Consider the following 9053-nt stretch of genomic DNA (forward strand, 5'->3'; position numbering starts at 1 on the left):
AATGTGCCAAGCACCGGTCTTAGCTACACCGGACTTCACAAAAACCTTTATTGTGGAATGTGATGCTTCAGGAAATGGAATTGGTGCTGTTCTAATGCAAGATGAAAGACCCATTGCTTTTGAAAGTCGTCCAATCAAGGGAAAGTTTTTAAGAAAAGCTATTTATGAGAAGGAAATGTTGGCAATACTCCATGCACTTAAGAAATGGCGACCCTACCTAATGGGAAGACACTTCAAGGTAAAAACGGATCATGATAGCCTTAAATACTTTTTAGAACAAAGATTATCCTCTGAAGAGCAACAAAAGTGGGTCACAAAGATGTTGGGTTATGACTTTGAAATCATCTACAAAAAAGGGAAGCAAAATGTGGTGGCAGATGCACTCTCAAGAAAGGATGAGGATATGGAAGCATTGTTGTGTGCCATTTCTATTATCCAACCAGATTGGATAAACGAAGCAAAGGAGGAATGGAAGAATGACGAAGAAGTGTGGGCACTTATTCGAAAGCTACAACAAGATTCCAGTACTTCTGATACATTTAGCTGGCAAAATGATTCGTTATGGTACAAAGATCGCTTATACCTCTGTAAGAATTCCCAGCTAAAACAAAAGATTCTTATGGAATTGCACACTTCTCCCTTAGGAGGGCACTCAGGATTTTTAAAAACTTACCACAGGGTTAAGAAGGAATTTTTTTGGGATGGCCTTAAATCAGATATTCAAAAGTTTGTGGCGGAATGTTTGGTTTGCCAACAAAATAAAGTTGAAACAATTAAGACACCAGGTCTATTACAACCTTTATCCATTCCAAGCCAACGTTGGGAGGAGGTTTCAATGGATTTTATCACAGGTTTACCCAAGTCTGAGGGAAAGAGTGTCATCATGGTGGTAGTTGACAGACTTACCAAGTATGCACACTTTTGTGCATTATCACATCCATTTAAAGCCAGTACAGTTTCTACTGCATTTATGGAAACAGTTCAAAAGCTACATGGAAACCCAAAGATTATTGTAAGTGACAGAGATCCCATTTTCACTGGAAATTTTTGGACAGAATTATTTTCTTGTCTTGGTACTCAGTTAGCTCATAGCTCATCTTATCATCCTCAATCTGATGGGCAAACTGAGATAGTAAACAAATGTTTGGAAGGATATCTTCGTTGCTTTGTATCTGATAAACAGACACAATGGGTCAAATGGTTGCCTCTGGCTGAATGGTGGTATAACACTTCCTTCCATACAACAACAAAAATGACCCCATTTATGGCACTTTATGGGTATCAACCACCATCAATCACATCATATTTAAGAGAAAATTCTAAGGTTCAGGCAGTGGAACATCACATCGAACATCAACAACAAGTCCTCCAACTCTTAAAGGATAACCTCGTGTTGGCACAAAATAGAATGAAACAACAGGCAGATCAACATCGCAGTGAAAGAAGTTTTGATGTAGGTGATTGGGTATTCCTACGGCTACAACCATATAAGCAAATGTCCCTAAAGCAAGCTAAGAAGGATAATAAATTATCACCAAAGTATTATGGTCCGTACAAGGTGTTGGAAAAGATTGGTACTATGGCATACAAATTGGAGCTTCCTGCAGCTTCTCGATTGCACCCAGTTTTCCATGTTTCATGTTTAAAGAAGGTTATAGGCGACAAGCTCCCAGTTCAAACAATATTGCCAGAACTTGACGAGGAAGGAAAAATTATATTGGAACCGGAAGCAGTCACAGAAACAAGAACTCGACAGCTACGAAATCGATCAATTTCAGAGTATCTTATCAAGTGGAAGAACTTATCCGCTGAAGATTCCACATGGGAGGATGAGAATTTTATGCAGAAGTATCCAGAACTGCTCAAGCGTTGAGGACAACACTTTTTTGAAGGAGAGGGGCATGTTGGGTCCCTATAATACTAGTGATTACCCCATTACTATTGTAGTTATGCCCCTTATTTATATTGTTGTGCCCCTATTACCCCCATATTGTTATTTATGTGCCCCATAGAATCCCTCTATTGTTATTTTTGTGGCTTTATATTATTATTGTTAGGTCGGCTGGATTATATTGTGACTCCATTAGGCTTCAATGTGATAGGATGTTGGTGTTGAAAGAGCAATAACACCCTTCTAGGTTTTCCTCTCTAGAGCTAAGCAGATGACACTCATTTCAGTGCATTTGGTTGTTTGATGTTTATAATTTAAACTCTCACCTCTAGCATGGTTTTAGTCATTACTCTGAAGATGGCTTTGTTCATACACATGGCCAATTCCGAGGGGAGAAACCCACAATATTAGATGTGGTTTGTCAGCGCCATTCCATTCAACTCAAGGGTGACACTTCTCCCTCTCTTTTTTCACTCATTCATAGACATTCCTAGGCAGCAGGTTAGGGTTAGATGCGATGCAACTTATTATCAGGAGTGAGGTCGCACTAGAGCCCAAACGTGAGATGAAAGTTCAATGACATGCTACAGGGAATTGACCCCCCAACCAATACGGGAAGAGATAACTAAGGTTGACTAAGAGCTCTCCAATGAGAGATATAACCTAATAGACATCGAGGTGCTTGCTAAGGTTGTCGATTCAATTCTAGATGTTTTCCATACAAGGGTTAGACACAACCAATACATGTAGACAATGAATATCTATTGGCATATCAAATTCCTCCTGGGCAAAGCCTTGGTAGACTATAATGAGCTCAAGAATGATGTCATTTTGTCCATGAATCAGATGCAACATTTCTCAATGGAAAATGACCATAGGCTCACAAGGATTGAATGACAATTGGGACCTCCCCTTGATCATGGCTACTCTCTTAGCAACAACAAGGAGCCCATACATGTCGAAGCCATGGACTCCCACACAAATATATGCATGTGCAATTACCTTTTTACTTTGTATTTTCCTTTATGTTCTCTCATCTTAGCACCAAGCTGAAGAAAGACCACTATGGCCATCTTGACTTTCCAAATATTTTGAATTTTATCATCAAAAACTTTCTTTTGCCTTTTACAATTTTAAAACAATTGAAATTTAATATTTCAACTAGCTTAATTTTCTTAGTGTCAAACCAAACTTCACATGTAATTTCAAATAATACAAATATTTACTTTACCAAAAAACTATTTAATTAATAATATAATTAAAAATTAAAAATTTAATTATATTTATTTTTATATTTTTCAAATATTTACTTTACCAAAAAACTATTTAATTAATAATATAATTAAAAATTAAAAATTTAATTATATTTATTTTTATATTTTTATAATATATTTCTGACCTGCCCTGTTGTCATTGAGCAATGGACCCATCTCACCTCCCATCTCCCCTCCCCCAACAGATGGCATGGACAGACAATCATCGAAGCCTGGCTGCATTGGCTGGAGCACCACTCGGGCAAAGAAAGAAACATCCCCCTCCTCATGAGCTGGGCTATCTGGATGGTGAGAAATCGTGCAATTTTTTACCATAAAACTCCATCCTGGCCATCCATCAGAGCACACATCTTGGCAGATTATGCTCTCCTCCCTGATGATCCCCCTCCTACCCCTCCTCGAACTATTACCCCTGAACACATCGACAAATCTTACCCCTGGGCCTATTTTGATGGCTCAGCACAAGCAGATGGCTGTGGGGGGGGCGCCCTCCTCTTCCTTCGGGAAGCACACTGCTTCAAATTACAAATATACCTGGGAAGGGGCACAAACAATTATGTCGAGCTATCCACCCGGATGCGGGTGTACTTACTAGCCCCTCACCATGGCACGCGCCATGACACCTGTAGGCGGAAGAGAACGCCGACGCTTCTACAAGGCAACCTGTACAGAGCTCTTAGAGTTAATGCAATGGTTTATGATTCTTGGTCTGCGGAAAAAGAGAGAGGACGCTCCATTAATGCCGAGCATGGCAATTCAGGCTCTGATGCGAAAGGGGAGAAAGGACCAAAGCCTTTCCCCCGCGTTGAACCTGCAGGTTAAGTATTCTATGGCTCTTGAAACGCTAGTCACAGCGCAGAACCATTCTATTGTTACTTTCAGTGCATTGAGTGAAGGCATCCTGTCTGCAAATTCTCAAGGGCTCGCTGAGTGTTTGGTAGTGCTTATCCTTCAAGCCATGCCGCGCAGTAGAGGGGTTCCTAGGCATGGAGGAAGGTCTGGCACCCGCGTGATTCTGGACGATTTACACCCAATTGCGCCAATTGCTGTAGAGCCACCCTCATCCTCTAGTTCGGAGCAGGAGTGTCTCCTCCCACAGGGCACTTACCAGACCTTCAGATTTCGTTTTCCTAGCCGCCTTGTTCGCCCTGAAGTGGTGGTCACCTTTACAGTCTTCATCTCTGAAGATGAGCCTGGCCGGTCTAATTCCAGCTCCCCCACAGTGGAAATTGTCCAAGACAGCGATATCCTCCTGGCTGATATGGAAGGTTTGGTGTATCGCACTCATCGACACGCAGCCCAGCAAGCAATTCAGGAAACTTCTGGCTATGAAGCCTCTGTGCAAGAGGTCCAGCCGCTGCCCAATTCCAATGTGGAGATGAACGTTTACAGCCCCTGTGCTCCTAGACAAGGCATTACCGGTCACGCCGCCTCTGAACGCGAGGTCATGCCACCGCCCAATTCAAATATGGAGGTGGAAGTCTTCAATGTTCGTGCTTCGCCAGTTCAGGGACACCCGCTTCAGAACGAAGACGAGTCGGTGATTTGGCTCAGCCCGCCAAGCCCAGATACTGGAAGGCAGGAGGCCACATCCAACCAGCCAGTATAAGTCACGGGTGCTCTGTTTTAGTTTTTCTTACTGTCATGCTACTGCATTTCATGTTGTGTTTTTGGAGTCCTTTTTATGTTTTTGGGTCAGATCTTTGCTGCAAGCCTCAGGCTTTAGCAATTTGCTATTTCTGTTTAATGGTTCATGATGTAAACTGGCTCAATCCGGCCAGTGAATATGAAGTCTTTGTCATTTTGGGTCTAGATTGTACGAAGTCCAAGAACTATAATGGACTCTGTCTCATGATACGGTTAAAGTTGCTCAAGCTTGAGGACTGGCTTCGGCCTCCTCGCAGAAAGTAAACCTCTGTAAATATTTTCTTTTCCTTAATATAGCAGTAGTCTTAATTTAGAAAAAAAATTATGCCGAGCTATCCACAGCCAAATTCCTAATCCAATTTGCACTTGAGAATCATTGCACAAAATTACAATTATTTGGAGACTCACAACTTGTTTGCAACTGGCTCAACAAAAAATCTAACTGCAATGTTTATTCTTTGAGACATATTCTGGATGAGACACATAGGCTAACAGCAGCTTTTGAAAAATTTGATTGTTATCACATTTACAGGGAGCGCAACTCAAGGGCAGACCTTCTGTCCAAGCAAGCAGCGCAAAGGCAAGAGGAAGACTGGTTAATAGAGGAAGAAGTGGATGGAACCTACCATCGTCATTATCATAGGCCTTTTGTAGATCCACGAGCTCAAAGAGATAATCAGATTTGAAGTTGGCTCCATCCTATTCACACAGGTTTTTTGCATTCGGTTTTGAAGTTGCTGCAAACTCGGATGTTATTTTTATATATTACAGACTTACTATCCGGTCGCCACAGGCCGGCTTTTGCTAGTTTTTTATATATGGTTCATACTCTGAAGTCTCCCTGCGTGGAGCACTATAACAAAGTATATCACTGGTATTTTATGATACAACAACTATATGAGTCCAGAAAACTCCCTGCGTGGAGGTAAATGGGTTTTTTGTAGTGCTGAATGTACATGGTTGAAAAAACTGTGTTTAATTTTGCTACTGTTAAGAGAGGCAGTCAGCCTCACTATGCATATGTCTAAACATCTACAGAATGTAATTTCTTTTGACTAATGGAAATTACGACTTTTTCTACGGGAAAAAAAATATATTTGTTGTGATAAATAATTAAGTACTTTAAGAGATAAGCAAAAGAAACAAAATGAGAAACCTGATTTACTTTATCTCGAAATATCCACTTAAGTGTTGCATTTATTAATGTTGTATTTAATATAACTTGAATTCATGAGGAAATATGGAAAACTTCATATATTTCTATGACATGCATAAACCACGTAGATACATTTCATTGATTAATTAAGTAATTATTTTAACCTAAATAAATTAGGTATTCTTCTTAATGGATATCAAATGGGCTAACAAGTTAGATACTATCGAACCTTGTTTATCAATTTAAAATCTTAAAATGTTTTTTGAATCCTTTCATAAATTTTGTTTATTAATTTAAAACGTTAAAATATTTTGTTGGGTATTTTATATGGTTTTGTTGGTTATTTTATATGGTTTGTGTGGAAGAAAAACTTGTTCATGTATAAGATAATATTATTAAAATTGTATGAAGATTATGGTATGAAGCTGGGTCAAGTTTGAATGTTTTTCAAGAGTTTATTTGATATATGGTTTTTAATTTTAATTTGTTTTTATAAAATTTAAAAGTATAATTTAATTTAAAGAAGAAATAGTTTTTTGGGATATTTTTTCTGGTTAATATTAATTAAAATTTGGGAGAGATTTTTAAAAATTTGAGTTTAAATTGTTTAATTTATAGAATTAGAGTGTCTGAGAGGTTTTTCATAGTGTTGGATCTATTTATGCCATCAAAAATGTATTTAAATTAACAAAAAATCACATTCTTGCGTGAAACTGTATCACGTGAAAAAAGCTAAAGGTTATTTCGTAAACTATGCCAAATTTAAATTAATGATTTTATGGACCTAACCCCACACAAATTTGTTAATGTACATGTTATTGACAACCCTGAAATAGAGCTCTCTTTAGAATTTTTTGTGCTTACTAAATCATAAATTATTGATACATTTAAGGAGTAGTCTTTAAGTGCAACTTTTTGGAGTTTCTAGTTGATTTCTTGCCATAATCAGACAAAAAAATTATGGTCAAATCTTGATTTGTGTTGTTTAAACTAGTTTCACACCTTGAAAACCCCGAACACTTCTATTGTAGAAAAACTCACCTACCAAACTTATAATTTCAAAAAATAACTACTAAATTCTAGATAAATTAAATCAAAAAATAAACCAAAAAACCTATCCATCATCATCCATAAAAGTGCTAATGTGGAAAACTAATACTACTAAATATATCAGTATAATAACAATAAAAACTTTATTCTTAATTATTATTAAAATCACTCCAAAAAAATTACCAATCCATCATCATCCATAAAAGTGCTAATGTGGAAAAGTAATACTACAAAAATCCATCTAGGTATCTTTGTTAGTCATTTATCATGAATAGTGTGGGACCCTGTAATAATCCTTGTCGGTTTCCTTTTTACTCATTTCTTTAACATATGGGTTCACCATTCTAAGTGTCTTGAGTTGCATGTCGGTTACTCCGTTACTCGTTCTCGGTATCATTTTTAATCATTTCCCATGTCGGTTACTCCGTTAGTCGTTCTCAGTATCATTTTTAATCATTTCCCATGAATAATCGTGTAGGACCCTCAAATAATCCTTCTCGGTATCCTTTTTAGTCTTGTCTACCTTATAGTGTCATACCCAAAACTTTATATATATCTCTTTCGATATGGGTAAAATAAAAGTTATTTAAAATTGTTAAATTTTTTTACTAATTTATTAAAAAAATAAAAAATAAAAATTGACTAAATTTTAAAGTGCTCAGCATTATTTTTTACAAGTTAAAGGTTTTAAGGGTAGAGTTTTTCATAATTATTGTAAAAAAAAAAAAATTGAAAGTATTTTGTAAATTATAGTTTAATTTTTTTACATTTTGGTTTTTTTTGGGTTATTTTTGCTTGAAATTTGATAGATTTATAAGCTTGAGTTGTGTAATTTACATAATCTAAGTGTTTGAGAGTTTCTTTTAGGGCATTGAATCTATTTATACATTTAAACAACTTGCCCAATATTGTATCTCTAGATTTTGGCCAAAAAACCCAAAACATAGAAGATTTAGACAATGTCATTTTCCAAAGAATTTTCTTTGAAATCTGAATAAAAATTGTTAAAATAACATATTTTAGTTGTCAAATAAGTAGCAATTAAGTGCTCCATGAGTTTTGTAGACAACTCTGAAACCATTTATCCATTCAAGAATGTATTTTAAATAACGAAACATAATGATCTTACCACCAATTGTATCCTTGAATTCCTAAGAAAAAGGCAAAAAAGTGGAACTTTTAGGCGATCTTACCACCAATTGTATCCTTGAATTCCTAAGAAAAAGGCAAAAAAGTGGAACTTTTAGACTCCGTCCACTTGGAACTATGTTTTTTGTGAAATTTTTCGCTTTAGAAAATTTGAGTCTAAATGAGGCTTTTTGTCATTTTAAATAAGTCATATACTATGCCCTTCAAATATTTTTTTCCAAAACAGTGATGTGTAAACAAAACTTGGCGATCTAAAATAACTCTAAAACCAAAGCAATTTCAACCTAAAATAAAATTTACAAGAAAGCCAATATCCTTTAATGTCATCACCAAAGTTACAACAATGGATTATGTAACTTCAAAGTAGCATCTAGCTAATAACATCTAAGCTTTTTTTTCCTCATATGAAAAAAAACATTTAAAAGAAAAAAGTTGCAATTTCATTAGTTATTTGAAAAGTTATAAAATTACATATTCACATGTTTTTTAAGCATTTTTTGCTACTACACTCACCTCGCACATTCCAAATTTTTATTAAAAAAAAATGTCCAAGTATGAAGCTACTCTTTCTTAACTTCATTAAATCTAGTATATAAAGAAAAAAATCCACTTGTCTATTTAAAGATTGGATACCTTTTCCATATTGGAAATATTATTTTTATATCTAAAAAATTACAAATGGAATAAATAGTATGATAAAAAATACTAAATAGTAAACTTTGATTATAGATAAGAAAGGCCTTAGACATGAGGATCTCTTTCTCCCAACATTACTTCATGAAGAGAGTGATAATACTCCAAAATGTCCTCACTCTTATTTTTTGTTATCATCTAGGTACCATGCTACATTAGAATGCTTTCTCTGGATAAACCACCAACATCCAAC

This window comes from Pinus tabuliformis, chromosome 5_2 (genome assembly GCF_031772625.1).
Source record: "Pinus tabuliformis cultivar Carrire ecotype Pingquan chromosome 5_2, CPIR1, whole genome shotgun sequence".
Classification (NCBI taxonomy): Eukaryota; Viridiplantae; Streptophyta; class Pinopsida; order Pinales; family Pinaceae; genus Pinus; species Pinus tabuliformis.